The sequence below is a fragment of the Poecilia reticulata genome, chromosome 1 (genome assembly GCF_904066995.2).
Source record: "Poecilia reticulata chromosome 1, P_reticulata-male-v2, whole genome shotgun sequence".
Lineage (NCBI taxonomy): Eukaryota > Metazoa > Chordata > Actinopteri > Cyprinodontiformes > Poeciliidae > Poecilia > Poecilia reticulata.
In genome coordinates this window covers 31,712,287-31,730,316 of record NC_088830.1, presented here as the reverse complement: position 1 = coordinate 31,730,316, position 18,030 = coordinate 31,712,287, and the positions used below count along the sequence as shown (strand labels likewise).

Below are 18,030 nucleotides of genomic sequence, written 5' to 3'. Positions count from 1 at the left end.
AGAATAGTTCAAATAACAACGCTAAAGAAATTTATATCTAAAAAAAACTTAAAACAGAGATGTGATGAAAAATGACTTCTGGGAAACATTTGCAGGTCTTTAGTTGATTTTTTGTTCCTGAAATTGTGATAAAAAAAAAAACATTTTCTCAGTACAGCCACATCTCTTGTCCTGTAGTGTCGGAACATTTTCAGGTGATTATTTTTTGTTTATATTTTTTAATCATGGAAAAGATCTGTCCAGTTTGCTTCTCCCTCAGACTGGAACCAGCTACAGCGACTGATTTTGTAGCTGGTGCAAATATATTTACTCATGAGTTCTGCAGAACCAGAACCAGAACTGGAGAAGCAGCATTCAGCTTCTACACACCACAGGTCTGGAACAAACGTCCAGAAAACTGCAGCCGAAACCCTGAGATCCTTTAAACCAAGGCTAAAACCCCACATGTTACTTTTGATTGATAATTATTGGAACATTGATGAACATATCTAATGTGTATTGATGATTTTGACTTGAAAAGCTTTTGGCTGTATGATGCGTTTGATGTTTTCATGACGTAAAGCACTTTGAAGTGCCTTGTCGTTAAAATGTGCAACACAAACAAACGTGATTGATTGATCGATAGCAACGTAAAATCACTTGATCGCCGCTGAAATGCTTCCTCTGCTCTCTCTCTGATGGCGAGCGTCACGCCAGCTGCTCGGTATCGAAGACGTTTCTTGTTCTGGAGAAAGACTCCAACGTGTTGGCTAACAGTTTTTGTCTCACGATAAAACAATTATCGTTTCCTGAACGCGTCGAGGCGCAGCTGCGGAGGGAATGGACAGCGCGGCGGTGAGTGTGTGTGAGAGTGTGTGTGAGTGACAAAGTGCCTCCCTGTGAGAGAGACTCTGATTGTACAGACTGAGTGGCTGTGTTTGATAATGGTTTCCATTAACCTGGGCTGAGTTGGAGGACCTGTGAGACTCTCCATTCATCCCTCCCGTCTCTCACTCCGTCTCTCTCACACACCACAAGCAGAGGAAACCTGAGAGTGAGAGCGACACGAGAAGAGCGGCATTTTCACCGCACCGTGCTGAGCAAAAGGGTCTGAACTTCCTCACGAAAGCTGAATGCACTCCCCAACATTTGGCTCATCCCAAACATTAGAAGTCCTTCTGCGCTTTGGAGACGTGGCCCATGAATGCGTCTTACTTTCTACTTTAATAAAGGTTTCAGCCAAGAGAGCAGAGGAGACGGCTGAAGAAATATGGCAGTGCGCTGTGAAGACACAGAGGGGGAAAAAAGCTCTTTCTTTTCTGAATCTTTACCTGGAGTCTCTTTATTAGAGCAACATGTGGGAGGCACAATGCCCCTCTGCGGTGCTTTGACTAGAACTAGGATGTGCACATGCGCAGTGATGGCTGGAGCAAACGTATGTCATGCAGCGGTGAATAGGAACAGGGGAGCTAGTGGAGCAATTATAGCAGAAAAGCCATTAGGGGCCAGGGGTGACTCTTTTAGGTGATCACAGCCGCTGACTAATGGACAGCCATGTTTACTCACTCGTTCACTTCCTAGATTTATCCCTTCCAGCTTTCCAAAAACAACTGGGGAAGAGAAAATCCAGATTTCTGAATGTATTGGGGATAGTTTTAAAGGTGCAGGTGAGTAAATAAAGATGTTTTCTTCCATCCAGCCCAGAAAGTCCGACTTACTACCGACTTTCTAAGCAACATGGACTGGATTTCTAGGTGAATCCAAGGCGTTGAGGGGATCTGTTGGCTTCATCAGACAATACGGATGTACCCATATTGGAGTGGACATCATGCGTCACACATGAGCCGTTCACTGCAAAACCACAAAATCTGACCAAGGGAGAATCTGAAAAAGTGACGCAGTGTTTTGCTATTAATGGCCAACATTACTACATCTAGATAGCAACGACCATGAGTATCACAGTTATGCCAACTCTGTAAACCGTCACATGTAGACGTGCTGCTCAGGTCGGTGTGTTTCAGTTTAACACGAAAACAAGTCGACTCACACACCAACCATGACGGGTCAGTAGTAGAGCAGTTTGGGGGCGTTGATTGTTCAGGCAATCACTTATCAATAATCACAAAATAAATACCAAACATAAAGCAGTAACAGGCAGAATGTTCTGTGCTTCGTGTTGGAAATGTTTGCATGGATTTTTTTTGCGTTGATTCCTGATACATTTGAATGTAATTTCTGTTCTGTCGGCCGGTGGAGCCGTTGTTCAGTCGGTTGCCACGGCAACAGGTGTGCGTGTGGAGTAAAGCAGAAGACACAGAACGCGACAATAAATAAGTACGAGTGGTTTTGAGTTGTTGTTCTGCGTCGTTTTGCCTTTGCGGTGGCAGCCGCTGTAATTTCTGAAGGTTCAACAAACAATAAAAACTGGACTAATATCCTCCTTTGTTTGAAGAACGTTTTGATTTTCCGAACATCATCAAACACGATGGAATGTTTCAAAGTATTAAACAAGTTATGACTCCTAAAGTGTCAATTTTGTAAAATTTAAGTAATTGTCCACTATAAAACAGAAAGAGAAATTAGTCTAGTCATCTCTTGCATCTTGGCAAAAAACAAACTGTTTTATGTCTAAGGAACATTTTGCATATTAAAATCCTTAAATTGGATAAGAAATACGGGTGCTGTGACCATTTTTGTGACATTCATGCATCTGAACAATGTGTTTTTGTGGACACGACTCAAAGTACAGTAATGGCGCCTGCAGGTTTGAGTCGCTTCAGCGGCTAACAGGCGCTACAGGCACAGTACATGCAGATAACCACCCCAACGCGACAGCTGGGTTAGTCACAAAACAAATACATTTAAGTTTTATTTACATAAGACAAAGTAGTTAATTCTGTTTTTGGAAATCAACGAACAGAAGAATCCATAAGACGTTTCCCCTCCTTGAGTATTAAGGTTCTGCGGCCGGGTTCTGATAATAATCCATAGCAATCTCTCATCAGTTATTTGAGCCACAGGTCTTCCTCTGTTGCAATTATGAGTCTGGAATTATGAGATGGTCCTATATTGACCTGACATGTTGGAAAGAAGGCAGCGAAGCATGCAGCCCCGTCTCCGCCCAGTGCGTTCAGATGAAGATGTGGACACAAGGTTGGTGAGAAGAAGAAGATCAGTGATGCAGAACTGAGAAGACAGTTTAGTTTCAGGAATTATTTAACCCAGCATCAGTGGGATATTAATCAAACCCATGCAAAATATCACTTTCAGTCCACAGCAGCCTTAAAGTAGAGTTGTGTGTGAAGAGGAAGGTTCACGCTACATAACAGAGTCCAGGGTTTGAGCCATAGATTATCTGCTGTAGGTAATCTTCACACCTGATTGTTCAACTTTTGTCTGCCTCCTTCATCCTTTTTCCATGAGTTACACAATCTGCTAACATGTTTAACTGAGAAACCGCCAAAGTCCAAAAACTTTAAAAGACCTTGAGGGAAGCAGAAGAACGGAGGTTTAAAAAAAGTGAGAATGATTCAACATTTCTGCATACTGTAAATAATCTAAACGAGGAACAAATAGTAAAACTATATACCTCCTTTTACACATTACTTCTAGACGGTCTACAGTTTAGTTAGTTTAGTCTTATTTCAAGTGTGCCAGGATATTTGCAATAGAAACTAGACGATAATACTTTTTGCAGTGTAGAGGGTTTTCAAGCATGCTAAGACTTTCTGAGTCAGATTCAAGTCCCTGCTTTAACTATGCCACTCTAAATTGCTTACGGGATTAGAAAACCTCTCGCTTAGAGAGTCTTGCTGACCTTTGATCACTTTAATTGGAGAAATGTTCCCCGATTTCAAAACTTTGCCTGAAGTGGTGTTTGTAATTCCAGTCTTCAACTTGGCAGCAGATCCAGCAGGAGGATCCATCCTCCAGAACATTCGGTCCATGTGAACCAGGAGGAAGTGAGGCTGTGGGTTCGGACCACAGCAGGAGAATATCGCGTCTTTCAAGTTCTTTTGTTTAATTTTATCGTTTGTGTGTAGCTACTACGAACAAAGTCAGCGGATTTTGATTACATGCAGCATCTGCCTGATGTGATTGTACAATGTAGTCTATTAATTAAAATGATATACTATTGAATATGTTATTTTCCTTTTAAAACTGACGGGGTGAAAGTTTTTATTTTTTTTACTCCATCAGTTAAAATGACAGAAAATTCAAAAGTCTAGCACAACCTCTGCTCTAAAGACTCTTAAATAGTGGGTATAATTTTAGACATTCTGGTGAAAAGAGGAACCAAAGCTCAGTTACTTCATGAGAGTTACCCCTGACACTCCACACTATCCAATATCTCACCTGTCAGGTGTTTGTAATTGTAAAGGTTTCGGCTTTGCACACATAAAAACTTTTTAAAAACCCAAATTAAATTGGTGGGTTTGCTTTAAAACAGAAAAACAGAAGCTTACCTTCAGGGATGTCAGAGTAGAGGAAGAACACATGTAAAAGAAACACAAAAAAGGAAGAATTTTAGTTTTCACATTTGTGAAAATCATTTTTATCAACAATTTGTTAGGTTAAAACCTAAACTATCTGCGTTTATTTCTATAGTAATGGATACAAAGACATGCTACATAAAATCGTCGCTGAATTGACTAATGTTTATTTAAACACAACCATAAATATACTTAAGTACAAATTTAGCACATTATACTGCAGGATGATAAATTGTCCCGTAGATTATTGTGATCAACGATAATATTGTTGTTTTGAGACAATTTTCAAGTAATGTAATGATAGTAATGACATAAGAATGTAAAATCCCATTCTCAAAGACCAATAAACTTTAAATTCTAATGAAACTGGAACTGGAAGATTTAAATATCAAAAATAAATAAAACAACAGAAACAACAAATAAAATGAATTATGAAGTCTCTGTAAACAAAACTGTCAAAACAAACAAACCAGCAGACAGAAGACTTTATCATTCAGTTTTAGATCATAAAAAAAAGAAAAGATAAAAATGACAAATAAAGGAAATTGAAATTGGCTTTAATTTGTGCGATTAATTGATTTATTACTTATGGTGACAGGCTTAGTGGTGCTAGCTGCAGCATAGGAGAGAGCAACGGGGCGGAAGGAGAGGAAGGATGAGCATCGCCACAGGAAGGGTGATTGACAGCGCTAAAACCCGCCCTCCTAGCTCTGGTTGGTTGTCGCTAGCACTGGGAGAAGTCAGAAGACATGCTACATAGTAACAGTTTCAACATATACATAAAAATACATATCCATCCATCCATCCATTTTCTTGCACCCTTTTTCCCTCAGTGGGGTCGGGAGGGTTGCTGGTGCCCATCTCCAGCCAACATTTCGGGCGAAAGGCGGGGTCACCCTGGACAGGTTGCCAGTCTGTCGCAGGGCAACACAGGACACACAACCATGCACACACACCTAGGGGCAATTTGGAGAGGCCAATTAACCTGACAGTCATGTTTTTGGACTGTGGGAGGAAACCGGAGTACCTGGAGAAAACCCACGCATGCACAGGGAGAACATGCAAACTCCATGCAGAAAGACCCCAGGCCGGGAATCGAACCCAGAACCTTCTTGCTGCAAGGCAACAGCTCTACCAACTGCGCCACTGTGCAGCCTCATAAAAATACATGTTTTATGAAAGTTGCATGTTGTAGCTTTAACTTTTAACAGATTTGACCTTGTTTAGAAAAAGCAGAGCATCCATCGCTCCACTGTGTGATCACAGGAGGCAAGCGAAGGGTTAAAAACCTGGAGGTGCATATTCAGGAGACAACCTCAGTTCGGATGAGCTCTGCGGCTGCTCTTGTGGCGGTAATGGGAAAATTGCACTGAGAGGAAGGACACACGCAATTAGAATCTGGCGAGTCGGTCGGTGGCGGGCGGAGGAAGAGGAGGGCGGGGGGAGGAGGAAGAGTGAAGAAACGGGAGACGGGGACAAGCAGGGAGGACCCAACGGACAAGAAGTGATTTACTTGAAAAGCGGCTTTTTTTTGTGACAGCGGCCCAGATGTCAATCAAATTAGCGCCCATTTGCAGCTGATTGGGTCGTGTCATTTGCAATATCCTCTCCCTGCCTCTGATGCTGTGGCACACAGAGGGGCTGGGGGGGGGAGAAGGAGGAGAAACCAGGAGGAGAGTCACTTTATTGCAGTCTTTCCATGTGAATGTCATCTGCCCACTTATTGTGCGCTCCGGTGGGACAGCGAGGAGGAGGAGAGGAGGAAGAGAGGAGATCCTTCATTCGGCGGAGTGGCTCACTAGCACATGCAAATAGGGCAGCAGCGTCAGGGGAGAGGCTGGCGCGGGTTTTAATGGAGTTGGGGCAAACTCATTTTACAGCAGAGAGCCACAGAAGAGGAGGATAATAATATAGCCATGTGTGTGTGTGTGTGAGAGAGAGAGTGTGTGCAGCATGGAGTTTATAAGATACTGAGTGAATTCTTGTTAAAAAAAAAAAAAGTGTCCACAGCAATCCGACTTTGAGGGAACGCTGATTAAAGGCACTAAGACGACTAAAACCCCTTCATCCTTCTCTCATTTCACTTCATTTCCAATTGTGCTGAATATAAAAACTTGGCAGGTTGCTTGGATACCCCAAACACAGGAGGAGAACAGAAAAAAGGTGTCCTGATTGATGCTGTTTGATTCAATTTCCAGCCTGTGGAGACGTTTCAGGGCCCCGGGGGCCGGCGCAGCGTCTTCACAGGGGGGGAACACGGTGGGTACGCGAGTCAGGGAGGGGGGCGCGCTAATTTGAGATGCGCCTTTCAACAATGAAAGCTGCTGATGCTCAACATACACTCCCAAACCTCTTCTAAAGGACACGTCTAATTGGCTTGAAAGGGAAGACGGAGCAGGAGGGTAACGCTTGTCTTTAACGTTTGCCCCAAACACACGGGAAACGTGACGGCGTCTGAAGTTTTCTAGAAACAAAAGCCTTTTGATCACGTTTCAGATTTTTAATGCGCCTCACATATGCAGGCTTGTTGAAGAGAAGCACGAACCTCGTTGGTTTTTACGGCTCTAAACAACAACATTTTAAACTTTTTCAAAAATATCTTAGGTTTTCATGTCATCAAACTGTCCTAATCAAAGGTTTTTCATCTGGATGCTCTTTTAAAGTCCATCTTTGGCTGCTTTTTTTTTTACAGCATAAATCTGTGCCATCCAATTAGAGTGCATTGTGCAGAAAACACTTCAGAAAATGACAAAACTGGACAAGACTGGGACCAAGGTGAGGCATCACACTGCAAAAACAAAATAGTACCAAGAACTACTGGACTAGTTTCTAATGCAAATATCTTAGTGCGTTTAAAATACCGCAAAATGAACTCACAGCTTTTCAGTACAACATATGAGCTTGTTTAAAGTTAATAACTTCTTATTAATGAGAAAGTACTAGTTCCACTGGCAGATTGTTTCACTTATAACAGGAAAAATGTCTTTTTTATATAGGAAAAAATCTACAAGTTGAACTTGTACTTTTTTAAAATCAACATTAAGTAATTATTACCTTAAAACAGGCTCCTATGTCATACTGAAAAGTTACTTATAAGTTAGTTTTGATTTTTATCAAATGTACTGGTATTTTCTCTAGAAACGGGACCAAAAATTACTTGTTGACATTTTGTGTTTTTGCAGTGCAGGACTGAAGACGTAAAGGAAACAAGAACTGCATCATTTTCCAGCTAATCGACCGTAGGCCAAAATTTAAGCTAAATTTGGGAATCACATTGTTGCTGCTGAGTCCCATTTTCTGTCAAATTATGTTACTTTTAGGAATTTTACTTAAGAAATGTGAACAATTTGTGTCTTTTACCAGACTTTAAGTAGCCCTTTATGTTTCTGGCCTGAATAATTCAGCGACAGTTTTCACTTTCGGTTCTATTTGTCACACACAGTAGAAAGACAGGAAAACACTGAATGTAATTTATATTCACATGATCAATATCAACAGATAACACAGCTGATAGTGTTCAAGATTATTGACTGACCTATGAGCCAAAACTGCACAGCATTCTGGGAGATGTAGGCAGAGGAAAGGCTTTAGCCGCTCAGCTTCTCACAGCTAGCTAAGCTCAGTAACTAACTCACTCATTCTTTGGTTTCCTGGCAACTCACTCATTCTTTGGTTACCTAGCAACAACCTGCTGACTAACTTGTTTCGCCACTGTTCCTCACAAAAAAAGTGAAAACTGTGAAGAGAAAAATAAAATAAAAAAATCACTCCACTTGGTAGCATTTAAGATATTTAAAACAAAAAAAAAACAATTGACAATTATAGATATCGACTGATTTGAAACGCTTGTATTGTGATACGTTTTTCAGCCGTATTGTTTTAACTGAAGGCCTGTTAGAAAGCCTGGAAAACCACCGATCAGGAAAAATTTAAACATATTCACAGAAGTTTGGCTGTAAATGGCTGAAGACTTTTAAACGGAGCTGATCTCAAGACACCCCCTCTGCTCTTCGACAACCAAGCACTATATATGGAAATTAAACTAAGGTATATTTTATTGCATGCAGCCACAACTACAGTTAACATAACACGGCCAGCGCTTGATGAACAGCAGGAAAAGGCGCCATTCAGGTGCCATTCAGTTGTCAGGTCCCAGCGAGAAACTAAAAATGCAGACGACGGCTTGTGAAGAGGCTTGATCTCTCCCTCTCTCTTTCTCTCACACACACACACACACACACACACACACACACACACACACACACACACACACACACACACACACACACACACACACACACACACACACACACACACACACACACACACACAGATGGTGGGTGGAGATTTGGGCCTGTCACTGCACCATCAGTGACTCCTTACGTTTAATGCCGGTCCTGTCACAACAAGACAGGAGGGGAATGAAGTGGATCACCTACAGGCACCACACCTCGCCTGGTCTCTCTTTTCCACTGATCTGACTGAGCGCAGACGAGACAATGACACCGTTCAGCTCGCATCCAACCATCAAACACACGCGGCAGCTGAAGAACCGCGAGTACGGCCTTCTGTTGTCACGCAGGAGGTTTCTGGAGACCAGAAGAGACGGCAGACACCCAGACGGAGGGAGCGGTAATCACTGTCTGCGTGTAAATTACCTGAGTTGATTTCAGTCCAATCTGTCTCAGTGTCTCAGGAGGGAGGAGTCGTGTGTGCGTGGGGATGACATTTACCAGAATCCACAGCCTCGCAGGCCTATTCCCAGTTGGTAGAGACAATCCTTCAAGCAACACCAAGACGGATACAATCGCCCAGAGAAACGCGCCTCCTTCCTTCCTAAACGATGACCACATAGCTTTCCAATCTCTTCTAGATCGTCAGCCCCCAAATTTCCTTAATGGGCTATTAGAAGGGAACCCATGTGCTTTTAGTTTGTGCCTTTGATTGTTGGTTTGACTCAACAATGCCAAAGAGCGAAAAAGAAGGGAAACATGAAGGAGGAAAAGGAGAAAGTTAATGTCAGGATGTGCCCCATAATGACTAGTATAAGCTCTAGTGGGAGCTTCCTCTCGCGCCAGTTCCAGAGAGGGTAGCTTGATTGGGGATAATTGGCTAGCCTTCACTAGCGGTTAGCATCCAGGCGTGGAGAGAAGGGGAGGGCACACAGACTTACCACACACACACACACACTCAAACAGACACACAGTTTTATCCACACATGCACAAACAGTATATAGACATTTTCAACTTGAAGTTCATTTGCAGAGACACAGAGAAAAGAGAGCAGGTTAGTGCGGAGAGGCAATGTCCAGAAATTAGCCAAAGTGCTGCTGTACCAGCTTGGGTACAACTGCAAGTGTCATTTTTACGGCAAGAACCACCTCAACATCTGTCGGAGCTGCTGCGTTCCACAGAAAACGGTTTGGGATGTGATTAATTCAAGCTACAGCCCCTTACCACTGTGCTGTTGCACACAAACTGATCACATTAGGGATGTTTTGCATGCTGAGCACAGCAAACATTTAATAGGTGTGCAAAGTTGCATTTCTCCCAAGCCCTCAAGCTTCTATTAATCAAAGTCTAAAAGCTAAAGCTACCAGCGGGTCCAAGATGGGAAGAGACGCTCGTAAAACAACACACACTCCCCCAAGCTCAAAGTCCACACACGCGCACACACACACACACACACACACACACACACACACACACACACACACACACACACACACACACACACACACACACACTTTCCTTTTCAAAGAGATAGCTGTGGAGAGCCACCCACTCCCTCGCTCCTCTGTTGTGCCAGCTGCAGTCCCGTTAGAGCTTTACTGCCCTCCAGCTCCGGTGACTGGAGGAACCACATGTTGACAACCAGCGAAACACAGAAGTTCATATTGAAAGCAGCGTCTACTCAGCAGGGCAGGAGTGTGAGGTGCCACAGGGCGGTGTACTGGTTTACTGAAAACTCTGGGGAGCAATTCAGTGAAAACAGAAGTTGTAAAGTTATTGTTTTGGTTTGAAGGTTCGTGCTTGTAAACTGAGGGATAAGATCAGAGAGAAGGATTTGAGTAAATTATAACCATACAGGCTGATAGAAGCTAAAGGGGAGGGGATGGAGGGGCATTTATCGTATTGTTTATCATTTATATGGATGCATTTCTTATCATAATAATATTGATTTATCGTTTGCTCAATCAAATGTCAATAAAATTGAAAATATGATTAAATGCAGTTACGATTTGCAGTTCACGCTTCGCGTTACAAATAGGAATGTTTTTCAAGAGGAGTGTTTGTGTTTGTGAGGCTATAGCTGCTGTGACACACAGTCGCAGTAATATGTTACCTAAAAAGAAGTAATAAATATAAGTATTCATAAACTTAAAAGTTAAATCGCAACAACACATTGAAGAAATAAGAAATGCAAATATGCTAATAACAAAATAATTTTAACAGAGGTTCTAACTTTTAGGTAAGGTCAGCAAAATGTATTAATTAATAATCATATGTTGCACAACAAACAATAAGTCATTCATTAAAACTACATTCAACAGTGTTAGCATAGACCGAAAACAAGCCCAGGCGTCATAGGAACTTTACTAACGATGCCACAAACATGTCAAAAGCACCCAAAAATAAATAAATGGATAAATGGCAGTTTGGCCGAATTGTTAAGGACACATAAAAGAGTAACCGAAAAAAAGTCATTATTCCCATTTCAGAATGCTGTGTAGTTTTATATGCATACTTATCAAAAATAACATAATTCGACTATGGAGTTCCGTTCCGCGAACGCCGAAATGGTCTAACAGACAAAAAACTAATGCTAACGGTAAAATTAACAACCCTCCACAAAAGGATCCAAACAGCCTGAACATCAACAACTCACCGCTGAATTTGTAACGCTATATATCAACTTCTCATCAAGTTTAGAGATGTAAAATCCAGACAGGTCCGCTCAAGCCAGGCAGAGCCAGTACTTTTGTAACAGCGCCCCCGGTGGCTGGATGAATGGACGCGTTTGTAAGACGGTGAAATTGGTTATTATCTGCAGTTACTTTTTATTTTTTTGTCAAAAATCCCCTGAACTACGGAAGCCTAGAGCAGACATTTTCCGCATACACTTGGTTTTCTTGAGAGAACGAGTTAATCTCGATAAAGCAAACTTTGTTTTCTCAAGATCACAAGATGATAGATTTGTTAAACCATCGTTAACAAATCCACCCTTCAAGTGGATTTGTTATTTTGAGAAAAGCATCTGGAAAAAGTATATGTGGAAAACAGAAAATTAACTTATCGCTAGAAAACCATCTGGAGATAAACTCATCTCAAGAAAAGCATCTGGAAAAAGTATATGTGGAACAGAAAATTAACTCATTTCTAGAAAACCTTCTGGAAATTAACTTATCTCAAGAAAACTGTCTTGAGAAAAATTATCTTTATATTTCTTGAAAACCATCTGGAAATTAACTCGTAACTTGAAAAACCATTAGGAAACGGTATGTTTTCTCCGTACTGCAGCTCTCTGGCGCCCCCACTCTTTGAGAAAGCCATGCTAGATGTTTGTTGCCAAAGAGCGCTTCCTCTCCACCATCGCCTCATACCTGCTCTGGAGGGGAAGTTGCATTACAGTAAATGTTCTAAAATTAGTCATTTCTTCCTTACAAAATATATATGTATGGTTTTACTTCTTGGAAGATGTACAGAAATGGGTTAAAAAGTTTAACGGAAACTATCAATGAATTAGTCAGAACTTTTTTCTCCTCAACCTGACTAAGAATTTCTCGAACATGGAGTCGGTTTTAAGAAACGCGTTACACATGCGAGTCCGCTGACAAAGAGGGAAGTTGGCTGTTGTTTCATCATTGTCGCCGCACGACATTGTCCACAAAGCTGCTGTAATAACATGCATCCTTTCTGCTGCAATCAGCGGGAGTTCACACACAGCTTCCTCTGACCTGCACAACACACACACACACACAGATTGGATGCCCTAACAAATTAAAGAAGCGTTTGCAGCCACACCTCTCACTTCAAGAGCTTGTGAGGAGGTGGACGACATGCGAGGGTGGAGACGAGCGGGGACTCAGGGCCGGCTTTGAATGGCAGGAAATCCCTGAGATGTTTTCTGTTCTCCTCGCCACAACCTAACGTCCCGCTGGACCCGGTGGAGGAGGGAAACAACTGGATCTGTCACACGCTCACACTGCTGCTTCTCTCCCTCTTTCTTTCTATCTGTATATCTGTCTTTACTTACTTCATTCTTTCTTGCTTAATATTGTAATAAAATGAATATACAATGAATACATTGTGCATCTTCTTTTCCTTCCTTCATTCCTTTCCTTCCATTTTTTCTTCCTTCCTTCTGTCTCATATTGTAAAAATAACATTTTTTGTATTCGTAAAACAGACACTTTAATTCAACATGTTTGTTTCTTCCAAATCTAAAATTATATTTTGTCCACGAAGAAAATGAATATATTTCACATCTTTCTGTCTTACCATCTTTCTTCCTTTATTCTTTTCTTTCCACTTTCCCTGACACACAAACATACATAAACATGTCGAACACAAGCCCTGTTTCTGCAGGCAGATGTCCTGGGAGAGGGAGGCCAACGTGCCCTTTCACTTAAAACAGCGCACACACACACACACACACACACACACACACACACACACACACACACACACACACACACACACACACACACACACACACACACACAGAGTGCAGTGTCAGTGGGCAGGGGAGTGTCCCTGTGCAGGAATGCGGAGGAATGATAAGTTGTGGAGGTGTCGGGGGAGAGACTCGGGCTGTTACAGCCAGACACCTAAAAACACTCCACCCAGCCTCCAGCTGCTCTCCTCCTTTTCTCTTCTGTACTTCCTTTAATGTTTTTGCTCGTCTTTCTGTGCGTTACCTCCACCTTCGCTTCAGTTCCTGGCACTGACGGTTCAACGATTTGTCTACTTTCACCTTCTCCCCTGAAGATCGTTTCCATTTGTTTTCGCCTTTCCCTGTTTGTTTCTGCTTCTCTACAAAAATGTCTTGGATCATATTCAAGTAAAACACTTGCCAGATGCTTCAGATAAGAGACTCTAGGACTAAAACTAATGACTCCTTTCTGCAAAAAAAAAACAACCTAAAATTGTCTTTTTGCCAGGAATTGCAGTTTTGTAGTTTCATGTTTAGGATTAAGACATTAGGAGACAAGTGATGATTAGATGTGAAATCTATCTATCTAATCAATAGTTGTGTTTCCACTGACCATATAATTGCACAAATTTGAATTACAAAAATGAATTTGCTTTTTGGAAACACACAGATTTAGAAAAACTCACGTTTTTTGATGAAACGTTTCTATGAAGGGACTTTTTGGCTGTAACTGCTGTTGAAACACTTTTTCTCATCATACGAATCACATGATCAACAACCAGAGGGTATAACTGGAGAAATACACGAAGAAGAAGACAGGAAGCAGCTTGAGGATGGTGGCGCAGCATGATTATCGCGTGAAAACAAACTTTTCATATGTAGTAGCCGTGTTTCTTATTTAGTGGAAAAACCAAAATTAAAAAATTGTGTTATGTCAACATTAGCAGATTATTGAGAAAGTTTTGCACATTTGTAAAGGAAACACAGCAGGACGTCTAAACAGCATTGAGGAAAATATTAAAGCTGCTCAAGTCGCAGCATTTTAAGGAGAGAAAACAAAGTGTGACATAAAAGATGTAAAGATAAATAAATCAATCAAATAAAAAGAGTGGGGCTCCACAACAGCCGGGAAATGGCTTAAAATGCTTAGAGCCCTAATTTAACAGCTCAAACACCAAATGTACCTCAATATGAACAATCTTTCTCTCTTTTTAAGGGTATTGAAAAGTTAGTGTTGCTAACCCTAAAGCTCTAATCAAACATTAACAAAAAGATTTTTACAATAGGTTTGTCCAAACTCTTTCATGCATTAGTTGGGATCCCGTTTTTTAATGAACAATCTCTCACTCTATCTTTATTCATTCGCTCATTCATGATCTCCAGGTCACGGTGACATCCTGCAGCCAAAGTCATGCAGGAACACCAAGAACTTCCAGTGGTGCTGTGGCACGTAATGATTAAACGTTCTGGATCTGCAGAACATAAACGTCCTCAGGTATGCACAAACTCGACAAAATCAAAGGAAGCGGACCACTTCGGTCTTCCCCCACATGGGGAAAAGTAATAACGGATTCCTCTTTAAGCCATTAACAGTTTATCAGGCCACACAGGCTGCTGCCATCTGCACAATGGGAGAAGGAGGAGTTACGACGCTGCTGGTTAATGTTAAGTAATTTTAGACTTTTGTGTGGCACCTGCAGAACGGACAGGAAAACATCTGAGCTCCAGTTTACCTCTTCACACACCGATGCGTTAACGATAACCCCAACAAAACCAGAGCTGGGATTTAAGAGCTCCGAGTTTAAATTCACAATAGAAAGCTCTTCAATGTACTGTTTTGTTTTAGCATTTGTTCATATTTTTGTGCTGGTCTCTTCTGCCTTTTTTAAGCGCTGGATGCTGAAAGCAGAAGGCAGCAGCATGGAGGGTGACTCATGCCAATAAAAATTGGTGAATAAAAGCAGATGTTTAAGCTTTCCCCTGCAATTAAGGTTAATTGCTGAGATTTCATGTCAGTGTTAAAGAAACTGGGGTTGCCATGTTTTATTTGTTTATTTCGTTTATCTAAGGATACCCATTAGTCTCTACCGTAGCAGAGACTTTTCCGCCCGGGGTCCACACCACAGACATTACAATAAAATCATGCTTTTACAAATATTGCAAGAAAGACAGCAAAAGACACAAACAAAAGATTTCGTTTGTGAAAACGCAAAAATACAAATAAACTGCCTCAATAATTTCAGCATAACGTCAAACCTGGTGTAGGAAATCAAAATTCTCACTCATTTTATGCATGCAAATACACACACACACACACACACACACACACACACACACACACACACACACACACACACACACACACACACACACACACACACACACACCTCACTTTTTTTACTCCAGATATGTTTTTAATGAGGGAAGAACATTATATTATGATATAAAGCTCAAAAAGTTTATTTTACGAAATGCTGCCCCTTTAAAAATGTCACTATGTTGTCATTGTATAATACGAGCTCCTCTACCTTCTTCCAGTTCCAACGGCAAAGAGCAGCTCTCCCCTGTGATTCCTACACTCCGCTCCTTCAGACTAGCCTGAAGCAATTAGCAAACACCTGGTGGAACTGCGCATCATCAGCTGAGCTCGTTAGAGGAGCTACTTCTCAGTGAAGCGCTGGTAAAAACGCTGTTAAAGGGTTAATAGAGGAGCCATGTTGTGATGACTTCCTGAAGGCGGAGTCTCAGAAAGAGCAGGAGTTTTTAAGGTGACAGAGACCAAATTTAAAGGTGTTAAATTACAAAGTCACATTTGTTTAAAGTCATTTTTGATAAACAGCATTTTTATAACAATTGATACAATAAAAGTGTCTCTACTCCAGTTTTGCAAAAATACTTTTATTTTGAAAAGGCTGGAAAACAGACTAGTGCAAAAACTTATCAAAAAATGTTTTTTTCAAAATTGGCATGTTTCTGTTGAGCAAATTTATTTCATAATTTCAATTTACAGAACTTTATCAGTGTTTCCCCCAGTGTATCATAAGCCTGGCGGGCCACCAGGCTGTACTTGCACCTCCACCAGGCTAAGCATTGTTTGTTTATTTATTACAGGTTTATTTATGCAGTTGTAACAGTGATTCTGTCTCTTTGGTGAAATGGTTAGAGCTGCAATGGTGACACAGTAGGTCAGTATGTGAACATATAGGAAGACTGAAGTCAGGTTTGTTTTTCTATTCACAGAAACTCTGTAACCGCCTCCTGACTTTACCAGTCCTCACAACTTCAGGGAATAAAGTGACATGTCACAGATAAAAGATCAAAACATTTTGGACACTTTGATTAGGTTGAAACAAATGAATGCATATTTATTATAATTGTATTTTTATCTGCCTTTTTTAGGATGTTTTAGTTGGTGTTTAGGTATTATCAGGTCATATTTTCAGATTTCCTGTCTCAAAACTCAAAACACGGCGGGCCGCTGCATGACTCCAACCACCACTGGGATTAGCAAGTTTTCTGGGGAAACCCTGTTTATGCTTAATGGACACGCAGCTAGAATATACAAAAACTGAAGAGGTGAATTAAAAATGTGAAGAAATGCTTGTCTGGAGGTAAAAGAGAACTGATTGCTAACATTAGCGTCAGTCGCTGCGAGGCGACAGGTTCAGACCTGCATCCTTGGAAGACCCAGGTTGCACCCCACCCTGCAGCAGATGGAGACGACTGTCTGAGCAGGTACTCTGAGGCAGGGCAAGGTCCACAGGGCGGGGAACACCGGCTTCCCCTCCTGCTGAGCGAATGATGCCGCCATCAGACGGGACGGATTGAAACGGGCCCAACGCATGCAGAGACTCTAATGGTCAGACACCCGGCGCTTCTGTTAGCTTCCCTGAAGGTGGAGGGGGAGACGCAATGAGACGCCGCTGCTGTTTTATGGGCTGTCAACAAACCTCTGAGCATCTAATAACAGTGCAGAGTCCAGGCGGAGGCAGAAGCATCCCTTTTAGCCCATCACAACTCAAGTGGGTGGAAGAAGAGTTAAGGCAGCGAAAAGGAGACGAGCGCGCGTGAGGTAATCGTCCGAACCAGGTGGAGTGGTTTCCAAATGGGAGGCAGGGAGACACGGCTGAGCAAGCAGACAGATGGACGGACAGGTTATTGTCACGACGACAGGCGCTCCATCCCGTCCCGTAGCGCGGCGCAGCGGCGGCGGTCACCTCTTCAGGGTCGTCAGGGGAGATCAGTGCAGCCCCATCGAACACGTCCGGGGCAAATGAGCGGGTTGCCGCTGACGACTGTCAACGCCGGGGAGCCGGATGGAGTGACGGGACGCATAACCAGACAGAGAAGTGACTGCTGTGAGCGAGGCATTTATGGAGGAGGAAAGCACTTCAGCTGCAACACAATAACAGCCCAAACTCACACACACAGGAAAAACACGTAAAGAAACGGTTAGATAAACGCTGCTTTCAGTGCATGACCGCAGTTTCAGCAGCACACAGGTCCGGTTAGAGGGAGGAGTCTTCCTGGACATAAATGTCAAATTAATTCTAGGTTTTCCGTGATTTACTTTGTCCAACATTTACAGTCATATTCAGTAAATTATAATATCTGTTCCAGTGAAGCTAATTTATAAGCTAAAACAACCTCTAAGTTGGTATTAAATATGCTTCTTTAGGATATTCCCTACAAAAAAAGGTCCGACTTATGATTAGATTGCAAATTGTAACTACATTTAGTCATATTTTCAAATTTATTGATGCTTTCACTGACCTAACAATCCCGACAATATGGGCAATTACAAAAAAAAGGAATTTGTTATGACAGCAATAAATCAATATTATCATGACAAGAAATGTATCACAATAAATGATAAGTGATACAATAAATGCTCACCCCTAG

General features: G+C 41.8%; 1 protein-coding gene and 1 long non-coding RNA gene across 2 annotated transcripts in view; both read right to left on the bottom strand.

Moving 5' to 3' along the window:
- Positions 1-11,603, bottom strand: part of LOC103472898 (uncharacterized) — a 30,536-nt gene extending 18,933 nt beyond the window's left edge. The window contains exon 1 of the long non-coding RNA XR_534943.2: positions 11,362-11,603. This is a non-coding gene — a long non-coding RNA (uncharacterized LOC103472898). The remainder of the gene's footprint in view (positions 1-11,361) is intronic.
- Positions 1-18,030, bottom strand: part of bnc2 (basonuclin zinc finger protein 2) — a 222,604-nt gene that overhangs the window by 164,206 nt on the left and 40,368 nt on the right. The window lies entirely within an intron of this gene.